General features: G+C 42.4%; 1 protein-coding gene across 9 annotated transcripts in view; it reads left to right on the top strand.

The window, feature by feature from the left end:
* Positions 1–15,873, top strand: part of SYK (spleen associated tyrosine kinase) — a 596,672-nt gene that overhangs the window by 40,413 nt on the left and 540,386 nt on the right. The gene's annotated exons all lie outside the window — the stretch shown is intronic.

Here is a 15,873-nt window from a genome sequence, read left to right as displayed (position 1 = left end):
AGTACGAGATACTTAATTCATTAAATAGGCCTTGAGTTTTCAAAAGAGTTAGAGCCGGGTTATTTGAAAGTTAAGCCACTACGCTTTCTTCCTGAATAAAAAAAAAAATACAATTTCAACTAATTTAAAATAAACAGCATTCTGGAAAAAGTAAAAAAGCCAGTCATTATCAGTGTATAATGTGGATAGGAATTTCTAAGGGAGAGTAGACTGCTCTCAGGTTTTTTGTTCCGTTTGTAGACCCGACACACATGAGTAGTCCGTATTAGATGTGAAGTTCATGAGAAGTATCACAGTTGCGTAGCGGATGTTACAGCAAATACTGTGTTACCTTCTGGTTACTTGGAGGCAATGTCTTAAATATTCCAGTCACAGACGTCTATGACTTATTTAGTAATTGCATTTAACAAAATTACACAATTCCCGCAGAATTAAGGCACTTTAAAAAAAAATGTATACACATTAGAATGCACTGCAAGAATTCATAAAGATGCCCAACTATTCCTTGAGGGGCATTTCTTTCACGTGCGTGTGGTGTTCGCCATACACATGAGCGATATTCTAAATCCTTTAGGAATATACTACAATTACACACTATGCACTGGGGGTAGTCTTCCTGTGTACATGTACACTATGCAACGGGGATGGGAGGGGTGATTGTGCATTAATTGCACCCTCTGGAGCAATGGGAAGGAGGAGCTTATAACTCGTCTGGGTGAAAAGTAATTTGAATCCCCAAAAGCAGTGTTACACATCTGCCCCAGAAAAGCGGGACTGCACCACCCTTTTGGGAATTTTCAACCCATCATAAGCTAGCAGCTAAGAGACTGTTGAGAGTGGTGAGTGAGATTGCTCTGTTCTGAGGTGTAGGAACTCACTAATGCAGTCATGTTCTTAATGCAGTGAGTTTCTACTTTACCTGTCACATTGCATGGCACAAGTCAGCATCAGGGATCTGCTCCTGGAACAGCTTTTCACTGGCATACTAATATGTTATCTAATATTGGAAGATGTTAATATAATAAATTGTAGACCTGCATTGCACTAATATTATTTTTTGAAATAACAGCCTTTGCATTTTTGGCATTTGTACATAAAAATACACAATGTCCTGTAGGAATCGTTTATCTCCTGCAAATGATTGTGCAGACTGTGGAATTTCACTGTGTTGCAGTTTTTATTCTCCACTCTTGAGGTGGTAGTGATGCTAAGACGCATCCCAGGACTGGGGAATTAAAAAAGAGAGCAGAAACATAGGAGACATAGAAAGATGCAGTTTGAAAAGAGAAACAGAATTAATGCATGTTTGGTTGCTTTAATTGTTACACTGAAGCCAAAGCAGTTGCCTATGTTGTTCCTGGTTTTCTTGTTCTATGGACATTTTGTCCTTGCTTTGCCTATTGATAGAAAAAATACATCGCTCTGAAATTAGTTTAGAATAAAAACATTAAAAGAGGCGCAGCTGGGACAACTGATGGTCATTTTCATTAGTACTATAGAAGCACAAGGCCATGCAAGATGTAGAAAGTGTGCGATTAAAATATCCATGGTATTAGAAGTGAAATAATTTGTTTTGTGACCAGCTTGTTATAGTGCCCAAGAGTCTTAGCACTAATTCCAATTTTAAGTAATGGGTTTGGAAAACATTATTACATTTCGTATAGCTATATCAACTTCTGTCCATGTAGCACTTTTTTCCATAAAAATGTACATTATCCCCTGAGCATATTTGCTTTCAACAAGTACAGTATTAAAACAAATAAATTATTCCCATGTTAAGGATAAGTTTTATCCAAGGCAAAGACAGGAGGCAATTCAGACACTGCATCCCAGTGCCCCCAATGTTTGTAAAAAATAATATAAACCATTTCACTTAGTTTAAAAATATACAACTACCTTACAGGGATATCATTGAAATGTTACTGTCAATGCACATACTAGTAAGAGGAGGTTACTGCTTGTTCTGAGAACATTATGTGAATCATTGTCTGTTTTGCAAAGGAAAGTCCCTTGATCAGTATGCAGAGAAGTCATACTTCCTCTTCCGTGTCAATGTGCTTTTGTAGGTCAACACATAAGGGTTGTAGTAAAAAGATGGGAGGCGGGTGATCAAAAGGAAAAACTGAAGTTGAAACACTTGGACCAATCCCCACTAAATCAGTGGGCCTCCTGCTTGGTGGCAGCATGAGACAGCGCTGGACAGTGATCACAGTACCTATCAGTGTCTCTTTCTGAGGTGATTTACTAGACAAATTTGATAGAATACAAAATATTTATTTTTAGAGACACACATTTATAATATGCCTTCGAAATTCACCAAAAATTGTCTGAGATATCTGATTCACTCCTTTAAAACATACATGATGTCATACATTATCTGACTCAGTACTTATAAATTAATATATAAATCTCCTAAAACATATTTAGTTATGTTCTTACAACTCATTGCTTAATAATTGAAACATTGGGCTACCAGTGTTCTGTAATATCAAAGAAATTAACAATTAGACAATGGTACAGCCACAGTCTGCTAGTCAACACTAATTAGTATTCCATCGGTTATGGATACAGACCAGTAGTAAAATTATATTATTACTTGAGGAAGAATGACTTGATAACAACACTGCTAAACAAAGGGGGAGAAGGAGGGTCAAAGGGGAGGGTCTATCCTCCTTGAAGCGTCAGTAAACATATTTAGAGACCCAACTCAGAAGGGGGAAACTTCCACAGAAAAAAAGTTTTTTTGTTAGAAAAACCCTCACCCACCAGGGTTACCCCTTGGTGGCATGCTTCATCATTGGGTTCCTTCCCGTTCTGCTGCAGAATGAGGCATGCTGCGACCGACGGAATACGTGGGAGCACTTTTGGTATCAGCGATGTGGATGCTGGAAAAGGATAGGAGAGGTGGGGTTTTGGTAAGTTAAAAATACCCCCCTCTGGATGATGTTACTAGTTTAATATGATATATACCAATTAAATTAAATTAAATACTACCCATCAGTGTCTGTGCTCTGCAGGGAAAATTTTCAGTGTTTAAACCCAATGATGAAGCATGCCACCACGAGGTAACCCTGGTGGGTGAGGGTTTTTCTAACTAAAAACTTTTTTTCTGTCGCGGTTTTCCCTTTTCTGGGTTGTTTTTCTAAATACGTTTATTGATAACGACACACCAATACTGAGTGAAATGTTCACATCAGCTGCATGATCTGAGTTGTTTCACAGAAATCACAATTCTTCATCTGCAAAAATGTGTGCTAACTTGAGCAGATTGAGCCACACCACTCAGAGCTCTACATTAGCATCAAATGCAGCACCAAGTTCAAACGAGTTATGATGTTTATAGCAAAGATTTTTCTCTTCACACGTATCTGTTGTCACCATAGAATATGATCATTGCTATAGAATAGAAATTGCCACTAATAGTGGGGTCATTGAAAATGTGGTTACTCCAATGTCTTTGTTGTCACAATCAAAGCTAAAAAAGTTTTAGTATGGGAATTTAAAATAGGATTTAAGAGCCAACAAATGTGGTCTATCAAATTCTTTGAGATTGTAGCTTAAACTATGTAGGTAGGACAACTACAGACATATGCACAATACTGAGTTAGCGTGGGTTCAGTAATTAGAAACATGTCTGTCTGTTGCAGGACTGATTAGGACCAGGAGTGGAGGTACCCAGTTGGCCAGTCTAAAGAAGAGATATTTCTTATGGTTTATCCCAACTGTCCTATCGATCCCATTTATGGTATATTTATTGCCCACTTTTGCTCTGGAAAAGATAGTGGCCATATTATTGCTGGTCTAAGGTTTAAAGTTAATTTGAGTAGGGACTCCAATTGCAATGGAGCAAAAATAAATGGAGTGGAGTGTGGGGCGAGTATTGCATGTGGAGCCTGTCTTGGAACAGACAAACAAAGACTGGCACTTGTGGTACAGAACCGTGTGTAAAACAGGAGATATTTGCCATTTCAGAATCAGAGGCTTGCTCATTTTGAACTAGTTTGTATCTGTTTTGTGATGATGAACTCTATGGGGGAGTGGCCTATTGAGACAGGAAACGTGTTGTTCAGAGCTATCTTTCATAAGACCTTAATACGTAAAAATATGCGTGCTGTTGCTGAGCAGTTGAGGTGCTTGAGGCAGCTTAGGGTTACACAGTGATGCACACTTTTTTACCTTGGATGTCAAAATCAACTCAGATCTTAACACGGTAATTCTTGGGAGGAAAGATGTTTTACCTACCTCCTTTAATGCAGCAATCAGCTAGTATGTGTGTTTATGTGTACCTTGTAAACTGTAGCCATGTAGTAATTTACTGCCTGTACCCAGGGAGCAAACATTCCCTGGGAACAATTAGACCATTTCCAGGTGTATGTGGCTGCATCCAGAAGCAATGTGGCCACATGGGACTGGAAACAGGCTATATGATATTGTATTGTTTGTGGACCAGCGGAATGAGACTAAGCAGTTTGTTACTGGAAGAAAGGGGGATAGGAGTGATGCCAATGAATCAGGGAATTGCACCTATTGGATGAGAAGTTTGAAGGGAAAGGAAGGTAGAAGGACATTATTCGAATGGTGTTAGAGATGTGAGGTTCCTGGTGGTAGATGTAGTAAAGTTGAAAACGCTGAAGTTTGCCTATGCTGGTGATTCACAATTTCCACAGCAGGTGAGCTTGGTTAAGGTTAGGAAGGGGTGTGTGCTGTTGGAAGTTGGTATCCAATGTAATAAGTACAGAGTTGTCAACATCATTGAGAATGGAGAAGAATGTGAAAATGAAAATGTTATGTTCAGTGGTGGGGAAAGATAATGGAAAGTAAAGTATCACTTCAGAAATGAATGAGAATGTTACCGGGACCTTTTGAACGTTATCACAAATATATGTTTTATATTTTGTCTATTTTCCTTTATTAAATGAAAGAAAGGTGCTTTGATGGTCTTGGCCTGTTGCAATATTTGGCCATGGGATGGAATGTTAAAGGTAGGAGTCACAGCTGCATCACATTTAGGTTGTCTCAAACAGTGAAATGCACAAAAAAAATAGTAGTGCGATTACTTTCTAGAAATCACATCAGATAGTCATGTATGGTTGCTGTAAGATTCTTTTCTGGAATAAAGTTTGTCAAAATAGGAATTTAGTAAGATAGTAGGATTTGTTAGTAACATTAGGGCACAATCAATAGGCAGACTGTCAGTGAGAATATTATTATATGTGAAAGTATCATCCACAGAAGATGATACTGAACAGACAGCGGAGCTCTGCAGATTCCTTTAATTTAACATAGCTGGATTGCTTTCTTCTGCTAGTAATAATGAATAAAAAATATATCAAATTTTACCATCACATCAAATGTAGATACATTTCGCTGTGATCCCAGTGAAATTACTAATGTTATACAATTAATGTGAAATTTCTGCAGTGAGCAATGGGATAGAATTTTGAACTGCCATGTCGGCCTTGAATTTTCTAATTTGTAGCCATTTTTAATGCTGATCCACTAGGTTTCCAAAAACAATACCTACTATTTCTCAGTTGTAAGTGAGTTAGTTGCAGGAACCAGCAACACACATCATGCCTTTGTAAGCATCCCCATGTAGTTTCCGTTTTTTACACGCTCTAAGAATAGGAACTAGTTCTTCCCTGGTAATTATACTCTATATGTGTAAATATAAATTAACTTGTTTAAAGAAGATGTTTAATCTAGAGTATACAGTGAAATACTGAAATCAAATCTCATAGGAAGACTAAGGACTTCAAAGTTTTAAAGTAGTCAACAGCATGGTTGAAACAGCTAACATTTAGTTGTTCATTTTGAGAGTTTTTTCCCATTTTCTTCTCCTATTTCTGTGTTGATTTAATTTCTGTGTTTGCCAGCTCAGAGATGGACTTCTACGTCATGCCTGTGCTTAATAAATATCTTTCCATTATCATCATCACTGTGCTTTTTTAGTGTCTTCCGTTTCCAGGTTCACCTTACCCCTGGTTTGGTCTCTGACGTTCATTAAATTTCATAACTTCCACTTAAATACATTGTAAATTGCTCAGTACTAAGATATTAGCTCCCCACCATGTGTGGGAACTATATAAACTGGTCCTGACAAAGCCACTAGGTTTGACGTTTGATTTAGTGGAAAATATACTGAAAGCCAATTCTGCCTACTTGGCCAGAGCATGCGTGCCACAGGAGCTCTTACTACATGTGCTTTTAGACATTTGGGGAGGAGACGATTTGTGAGGCCCGCGGGAGAAAGACTACATAAGCTGGGCTGCTTTTCTCACTTCCAGTTAAGGCTTGTAATTTAAAATCCTCTTTAATGGTAAGGTTGGGTATTAAGTCACAGTTTTGAAGATGCCACTTTTAGAAAGTTTACCTTTTTCTGCCCTATTTGAAGCTTGCAGCCTGTTCCCGGGTCATATGAATTGGTGTAGTTCACGGTTGGGCTTTGTACATTCCTCCCAGACAGCCACACAATAGAGAGATCAGGTATTCCTGGTTAGGCCATCACTAGCAGCATGAGAGGTGGGGGGGAGGTGGAGCTGGGCATAGCCCCACTTGCAAGTCAGTAGGCTGTGCCTTGCCTTCACACAAAGAGCTTCACTAGACCATTGTGCCTGCAGCCAGCTGGAGCGATGGCAGGGAGGCAGGAAATTCCAAGTACTTCAAAGGAAATCTTAGGAAACTTCTCTTACTTCAAAAAAGGCACCAAGTATAAAAATAGGACCTTCAGATCCTCTCTTCAGTTCACTTTCTGGATGTGCAGACAGACTCTCTGAGGACTGCCTGCTGCTGTGACCTGCTGTGTTCTTCAGAACATTGCTTTGCTGTCCTTGGAAGGACGGTTCTGCTGCCTGAAGCATTCCTTAAGCCCTCAGAGGTCTGCCCTGCTGCTTGAGCCCTGTTTTATCACTTGAACAAGAGTGATTCCAAGGGCTGATTGGCTGGCCTCTTGATCACCAGAGCCTCAGGGACAGAAAAGGATCCAACCCCTAGAATCGGCACGTGAACCCAGCCTAAGCGACTTCTGATTCACCAAGTGGTGCCTCCCCAGTCCTGGACCCTTATTAGAGGTGCCAAAGGTTCCCAGATAGCCAAAATCTAAAACTTCAGCTAAAAAGTGCTCTGAGAATCAAGTGAAGGTTATCCGCCTAAGGTGCATAATTGGTGAGCCCGACTTTGCAGCATCTCCTGCTACGTTCTTCTCCACAGCAGCAAATCCTGTTCATCGGTTCTTCACAGAAGGGGAAACTGGCCTTTTAGGCCCCTCATCAGCTGCAGCCTGTGGATTTATCCCACTGGAAATTTGGGACTTCCAAAAAAAGAGACCAACTCAGGACATAGATGTCTTCAGCACAACTTCATCCAGAGGCTCCACAATGACAATGCCTCCTCCTCAGACACTACCTGGTGCCTTGTCCTGCTGGACTTTTCCTTCTAAGATATTTTTCAGCAAAATTTTATCCGAGTCCGAAGGTAGGTGCTGAATAGGCCCTATCAGCTCCTTGTATCTCACCTGCACACTATCTTGTACGGCCATATTTTTCAACTTTACCCCGGTCTGGACCGACTACATGTCTGCAGTTGGTTCTTTGACATTTTAGGCACCATTTTTACCTTAAATTCTAACAACATATAAATCCATTCTGCTAATTGGATTTTCTTCACTTCGATGTCAATTATTTTTTTAAATGTACTTTATTTTTCTTAAATTGGTGTAGGATTTTTCTTGTGGTGTGTTTTCACTTTGTTGCTGTTGTGTGCTGCATAAATACTTTACACATTACCTCTGAGTTTAGCATGACTGCTTTTGTGCCCAGTTATCAGAGAGTTAATCACAATATAATTTAGTGACTTTTTGTGGTTCACCTTGAAAAGGATTGTGGCTGTTGCTTTTGCGGGGTTTCTACCCCACTCAACCAACAACTCAGTTTCTCACAGACTTCTATGGATAGATTTTAGTATTTAATCACTTCTTAACTCTAGGTACACCTCTTCAAAAGGGTTTAAATGTCACAATACTACATACCTAAATATTGTCTGAGATAAATATTTGGGGCTGTTCACAAAGGTAAATTACACTTGTGAATGATTCAGAAGTGTATGTTTACTCTTACACCTTTGAGTAACTTTACAAAGTTTTGCTCTTTGCCAGTTAACAGTTTCAAGTTACTCAAAAGTGTAGTAATGGAAGCAATGACTTAAAATTGAACTCCATAGAAATTAGGGCCCTATTACGAATTTGGCAGACAAGAACACCCATCCACCAAATTCCCGACGAGGTGGGTGCCGCCATGCTTGTGACCTCTCTGCCGGCTTCATTAAGACTCTCCCGCTGGGCTGACCAGTGCAAACCAAGGTTTCTGCCAGTCAGCCCAGCGGGAAAGTGGCAGCAGCATTGTCGCCGGCTCATAATTGACCCATACGCAGGGGGCACCAGCACCCTCATGTTCTCAGCCAGCCTTTTCATGGCAGTGGTACTGCCATGAAAAGGCTGGCAGAGTACAAGATTATAATCAGCAGGGCGGTGCTGCGTTCAGCGCCACTCTAGCTGATTACAACCTGCACCCACCATCAGCCCGTCAGGATCGAAGATCCCGGCAGGGACGGCGGTAACTTGGGGGGGTCTGCCCGCCAACCTCGTAATGTGGCGGTCGGACTGCCGCAGGCGCAGTCCTCAGACCACCAATGTCATAATCGGGCCCTTAATGTTATATTAAAATAATTTATTTGAACTGTCTAAAACTATTTACATACATTTAATTGACTGTGGAAAATCATCTAAAAAGTAAAAAATCTAATTTATTATATAAATGTAAACTATTTTAGTATATTTAGTATTTCATTTTTGTGAATTACTAAAGTGAAGTAAATTATTAAAATATCATTACATTTTTTTTACTTTTTTATACATCACTTTTAATAATTAGCAGTACGTAATAGAAATATACATATATTTTTTTACTGTTACTAGGTTTTTTATGCAAACTTTAGAAAAATAATTTTACTTATTCTAATATAGTTAAATATAATACATTCATTCAAATTAGGTCAATAATGCTGTAGCGCTTTTTTGTATTTTGTTCTACATTTAAAACAAATATATATCATAAAAATTAAATTTTCTCAAGTTTAATTAACATTTTAGAAGTTCCCTACACTTTACCATAGGTTTGGTCTCTGTCCCAGTGTCCAGTATTGGACTTAATCCAGCTCTGAGCTGTACATTTACTAGTGGACTGGGTCTGTTGTGACTGTAGTAACTATAGGAGTGCAATTTGAGAATAGGAATGGGCTCAGTCATCTCTGGGTGGGTGCACTTTCCTACTCAACCCCCTCCATAACAGTCACTAGACTGCTCCTTAATCCCCCCTAAATCTCCCCCATTTAGTAGTAAGTGTGCCCCGTTTCCTAGCCACTCCCCCGGTCCCTCCTACATTTACTTCTAAGTAGCAAATTAACATGTGTGAGGATCTCCCCAGCGATTAGATAGGGAAGGCGGAGGTGAAGAATTACACCAGCAGGTTTGTGAACTGCATTTTGTAGTAAGCAGTACTACTGTAGTACTACTATACCTACTGCAAAATGCACTTTTGAATTAGGCGCATTGTGCCCTTAACCCCTTCCCCGCCACGGACGTAATGGTTACGTCCATGGCAGCGCCCGTGTGGCGCCATGGACGTAACCATTACGTCCTGAATGCTGCCCTCGGGAGAAGCTCTAGCGCTCCTCCCGAGGGCCGCCCCCCCACCCCCCTAGGTCAGGGCTGACAGGGCAATCCCTTCCCCTTCAACCCCCGAGCCCCCCCACCCCCCCTGTGACGTCAGCGCGCGAGCGCGCGCTGACAATCACACAACCTCCCCCATCATGCTCAGCATTTCTCTTTCGATCACGTGGGGGAGGCCCGGAGGGGCTTCAAAGGGAAGGAAATGTATTTCCTTCCCTTTGAAGTCTCTCCGAGGGTTTCAAAAGCCGGATTGCTTGCAATCCGGCTTTTGAAACCCCACTAGACACCAGGGATTTTTTTTTTTTCTATGAAATTGACAGAAGGGAGAGACCCCTTGGGCAAGGGTCGCTCCCAGGGGGTCATTTTTTTTTAAGGCCTTTTCTGCCCCCCCTGGGGGCAGATCGGCCTATTATTAGGCCGATCTGCCCCCAGTGGGGGAAGAAACCTCTAGACACCAGGGATACTTTTTTTTGGTTTGTTTTTTTATTTGTTTTCTTTTGTTTTTTAGGTGTGGGATGCGACCCCTTAGGCAAGGGTCGCTCCCATAGGGGAAAATTATATTTAGGCCATTTCTGCCCCCTTTGGGGGCAGATTGGCTTATTTTTATGAGGCCAATCTGCCCCCAAGGGGGGCAGAAACCACTAGACACCAGGGAGTTTTTTTTGTTTGTTTGTTTTTCACGTAAGGGGAGCGACCCCTTAGGCAAGGGTCGTTCCCTTGGGGGGCAAATTTATTTTAGGCCATTTCTGCCCCCCATGGGGGCAGATCAGCCTATTTTTATTAGGCCGATCTGCCCCCACGGGGGGCAGAAACCACTAGGCACCAGGGATTTTTGTTGTTGTTGTGTTTTACAGATGGGGAGCGTCCCCTTAGGCAAGGGTCGCTCCCCTGGAGGGGCAAATTGTATTTAGACCATTTCTGGCCCCCTTGGGGGCAGATTGGCCGATTGTAGGTCAATCTGCCCCCAAGGGGGGCAGAAACCACTAGGCACCAGGGATCTTTTTTTTGCGCCGTCACGCAAGGGGAGCGACCTTGTAGGCAAGGGTCGCTCCCCGGGGGGGGGGGTGAGGGGGGCAAATTTATTTTAGGCCATTTCTGCCCCCCCTGGGGGCAGATCGGCCTATTGGTATTAGGCCGATCTGCCCACAGGGGGGGCAGAAACCTCTAGGCGCCTGGGCAAATAGTTTTTTTGTGTTTTTTTTTTGTTTGTTTGTTTTTTTAGAGATGGGGAGCGACGCATTAGGCAAGGGCCGCTCCCCTGGGGGGCAAATTGTATTTAGACCATTTCTGCCCCCTTTGGGGGCAGATTGGCCGATTGTAGGTCAATCTGCCCCCAATGGGGGCAGAAACCACTAGGCACCAGGGATCTTTTTTTTGCGCCGTCACGCAAGGGGAGCGACCTTGCAGGCAAGGGTCGCTCCCCGGGGGGGTGGGGGGGCAAATTTATTTTAGGCCATTTCTGCCCCCCTGGGGGCAGATCGGCCTATTGGTATTAGGCCGATCTGCCCCCGGGGGGGGGCAGAAACCTTTAGGCGCCAGGGCAAATTTTTTTTTGTGTTTTTTTTTTTTTTTTTGTTTGTTTTTTTAGAGATGGGGAGCGACGCATTAGGCAAGGGTCGCTCCCCTGGGGGGCAAATTGTATTTAGACCATTTCTGCCCCCCTTGGAGGCAGATTGGCCGATTGTAGGTCAATCTGCCCCCAAGGGGGGCAGAAACCACTAGGCACCAGGGATCTTTTTTTTGCGCAGTCACGCAAGGGGAGCGACCTTGCAGGCAAGGGTCGCTCCCCGGGGGGGTTGGGGGGGCAAATTTATTTTAGGCCATTTCTGCCCCCCCTGGGGGCAGATCGGCCTATTGGTATTAGGCCGATCTGCCCCCGGGGGGGCAGAAACCTCTAGGCACCAGGGCAAATTGTTTTTTTTGTGGTTTTTTTTTGTTTGTTTGTTTGTTTTTGTAGAGATGGGGAGCGACCCATTAGGCAAGGGTCGCTCCCCTGGGGGGCAAATTGTATTTAGACCATTTCTGCCCCCCTTGGGGGCAGATTGGCCGATTGTAGGTCAATCTGCCCCAAGGGGGGCAGAAACCACTAGGCACCGGGGATTTTTTTTTTGGCACCAATGTCACGCAAGGGGGGGGGGGGGCGACCCCATAGGCAAGGGTCGCTCCCGGGGGTCAGGGGGGTTGGGGGGTGGGGGACAAATTTATTTTAGGCCATTTCTGCCCCCCCTGGGCCCGGCTGAGCTAGAGGCCAAAATCCACAGGTAGGCACTGTTTTCTATGAAAAAATGTGATGTGTCCACGTTGTGTTTTGGGCCATTTCCTGTCGCGGGCGCTAGGCCTACCCACACCAGTGAGGTATCATTTTTATCGGGAGACTTGGGGGAACGCTAGGTGGAGGGAAATTTGTGGCTCCTCTCAGATTCCAGAACTTTCTGTCACTGAAATGTGAGGAAAACATGTTTTTTTAGCCAAATTTTCAGGTTTGCAAAGGATTCTGGGTAACAGAACCTGGTCAGAGCCCCACAATTCACCCCATCTTGGATTCCCCTGGGTTTCTAGTTTTCATAAATGCGCTGGTTTGCTAGGTTTCCCCAGGTGCCGGCTGAGCTAGAGGCCAAAATCCACAGGTAGGCCCTGTTTTCTATGAAAAAATGTGATGTGTCCAGGTTGTGTTTTGGGCCATTTCCTGTCGCGGGCGCTAGGCCTACCCACACAAGTGAGGTATCATTTTTATCGGGAGACTTGGGGGAACGCTGGGTGGAAGGAAATTTGTGGCTCCTCTTAGATTCCAGAACTTTCTGTCACCGAAATGTGAGGAACATGTGTTTTTTTAGCCAAATTTTGAGGTTTGCAAAGGATTCTGGGTAACAGAACCTGGTCCAAGCCCCGCAAGTCACCCCTCCTTGGATTCCCCTAGGTCTCTAGTTTTCAGAAATGCACAGGTTTGGTAGGTTTCCCTAGGTGCCGGCTGAGCTAGAGGCCAAACTCTACAGGTAGGCACTTCGCAAAAAACACCTCTGTTTTTTTCCAAAATTTAGGATGTGTCCACGTTGCGCTTTGGGGTGTTTCCTGTCGCCGGCACTAGGCCTACCCACACAAGTGAGGTATCATTTTTATCGGGAGACTTGGGGCAACGCTGGGTGGAAGGAAATTTGTGGCTCCTCTCAGATTCCAGAACTTTCAGACACAGAAATGTGAGGAACATGTGTTTTTTTAGCCAAATTTTGAGGTTTGCAAAGGATTCTGGGTAACAGAACCTGGTCCGAGCCCCGCAAGTCACCCCTCCTTGGATTCCCCTAGGTCTCTAGTTTTCAGAAATGCACAGGTTTGGTAGGTTTCCCTAGGTGCCGGCTGAGCTAGAGGCCAAAATCTACAGGTAGGCACTTCACAAAAATCACCTCTGTTGTCTTCCAAAAATTTGGATGTGTCCACGATGCGCTTTGGGGCGTTTCCTGTTGCGGGCGCTAGGCCTACCCACACAAGTGAGGTATCATTTTTATCGGGAGACTTGGGGGAACGCTGGGTGAAAGGAAATTTGTGGCTCCTCTCAGATTCCAGATCTTTCTGCCACAGAAATGTGAGGAACATGTGTTTTTTTTAGCCAAATTTTGAGGTTTGCAAAGGATTCTGGGTAACAGAACCTGGTCCGAGCCCCGCAAGTCACCCCTCCTTGGATTCCCCTAGGTCTCTAGTTTTCAGAAATGCACAGGATTGGTAGTTTTCCCTAGGTGCCGGCTGAGCTAGAGGCCAAAATCTACAGGTAGGCACTTCGCAAAAAACACCTCTGTTGTCTTCCAAAAATTTGGATGTGTCCACGTTGCGCTTTGGGGCGTTTCCTGTCGCGGGCGCTAGGCCTACCCACACAAGTGAGGTATCATTTTTATCGGGAGACTTGGGGGAACATAGATTAGCAAAACAAGTGTTATTGCCCCTTGTCTTTCTCTACATTTTTTCCTTCCAAATATAGGAGAGTGTGTAAAAAAGACATCTATTTGAGAAAAGCCCTGTAATTCACATGCTAGTATGGTCACCCCGGAATTCAGAGATGTGCAAATAACCACTGCTCCTCAACACCTTATCTTGTGCCCTTTTTGGAAATACAAAGGTTTTCTTGATAGCAATTTTTTACTCTTTATATTTCAGCAAATGAATTGCTGTATACCCGTTATAGAATGAAAACGCACGTCAGGGTGCAGCTCATTTATTGGCTCTGGGTTCCTCGGGTTCTTGATGAACCTACAAGCCCTATATATCCCCGCAACCAGAGGAGTCCAGCAGACGTAACGGTATATTGCTTTCGATAATCTGACATTGCAGGGAAAAGTTACAGAGTAAAACGTAGAGAAACATTTATGTTTTTTTCACCTAAATTTCAATATTTTTCTTTTTCAGTTGTTATTTTCTGTAGGAACCCTTGTAGGATCTACACAAATGACCCCTTGCTGAATTCAGAATTTTGTCTAGGTTTCAGAAATGTTTAGGTTTCTGGGATCCAGCATTGGTTGCATGCCCATTTCTGTCACTGACTGGAAGGAGGCTGAAAGCACAAAAAATTGCAAAAATGGGGTATGTCCCAGAAAAATGCCAAAATTGTGTTGAAAAATTGGGTTTTCTGATTCAAGTCTGCCTGTTCCTGAAAGCTGGGAAGCTGCTCAGTTTAGCACCGCAAACCCTTTGTTGATGCCATTTTCAGGGGAAAAACCACAAGCCTTCTTCTGCAGCCACTTTTTCCAATTTTTTTGAAAAAAACTAAATTTTCCCTGTATTTTGGCCAATTTCTTGGCCTCTTTCAGGGGAACCCACAAAGTCTGGGTACCTCCAGAATCCCTAGGATGTTGGAAAAAAAGGACGCAAATTTGGCTTGGTTAGCTTATGTGGACAAAAAGTTATGCGGGCCTAAGCGCGAACTGCCCCAAATAGGCAAAAAAAGGCATGGCACAGGAGGGGGAAAAGGCCTGGCAGCGAAGTGCTTAATATTGCTTCCAAAATACTGTCTCATTAGGTGTAGATTTTCTATTATTAAATCCAAATGGGGAGTTTTTTGTAAATCATATTTAGAAGACAATTTGTGTGGTATTCTGACCATTATATTCTGATACCATGCTCTGAAAAGTTCTTCTTTACTATATACAAAGATGGCTAGGTTGGAATATTTAAAATTGTTGTCTGCAAATGTGCTGCTATTCACATCAGTGATTTCCATATGTGTGAAAGATAAACTACGCAGAACAAATGACCACAGCCTCCTGTGAGCATAAACCCAAGAAAATGTATGCATGGTGTAAAATTTAAGTTGTCTCAGTTTTGCAAAAGCAGAGAGGACCTGGTTATGTTTGCGTTGGGTAAAGATGGTCTATGGCATTTCAACTTTTGTATTTTGAGTATTTACTTTACTTTACTTAAAGCACAAAAATTACATGATTAAGGTTCCAATTAACAAAGGCTTTTATGAGTATGTGAAGCAATTCCACAGGAGTACAAGTTCATCAACGTGTAAATGCCTTTGTGATTTGGCCCCAAATTATTTAACAGTCTATTAATAAAAGTGTGAATTCCTTTTTATTTTTACTAATTGTGAGTGAATATTCCTCTAATATTCCAATTTTAGCTGTTTTGAGGCCAGTTCAACAAGTCATTTATGAGTACTTGAAGTAGTGCTACTTCACATACGTATTAATACCTTTGTGAACTGCCCTCCAAATATTTTTAAATCAGGTTTTTGTTGGTGTATATTTTCACCTCCTTTGGGAAGGAGGAGAAAGTTATGAATCCTCCACACTGTAAAGCCTTGAATGGAGATGAGTAGTTATTCTCTGTGTACAGCTCTTGATGGTGTTGCAAACAGGTCTAGGTAATTTGAGGATAACGGGATATAATAGACGTAGAGAAAATGTTGTCATGAAGGTTGAAAGTTTTTGCAGATATCAATGAAATAAGTATAATTACCTCTTTTTGTTAGACGGGACTGAGGAGAAGAAAATGATTAGGGGCTAGATGTATTTAATCTTGATTACCAAATAGCAATTTTGTGAATCGCTGTTTGGTAATCGCTATTTCTAATGTACTAAGTGAAAGAACAATACCCTCAGACACACAAATTAAAATGGTCCAATATATTTATATCAAATGTCCATTTTTAATATGGTCTC

This window comes from Pleurodeles waltl, chromosome 1_1 (assembly GCF_031143425.1).
Source record: "Pleurodeles waltl isolate 20211129_DDA chromosome 1_1, aPleWal1.hap1.20221129, whole genome shotgun sequence".
NCBI classification, from domain to species: domain Eukaryota; kingdom Metazoa; phylum Chordata; class Amphibia; order Caudata; family Salamandridae; genus Pleurodeles; species Pleurodeles waltl.
Note: the sequence above shows the minus strand (reverse complement) of the source record. Positions and strands in the feature narration are given on the sequence as shown.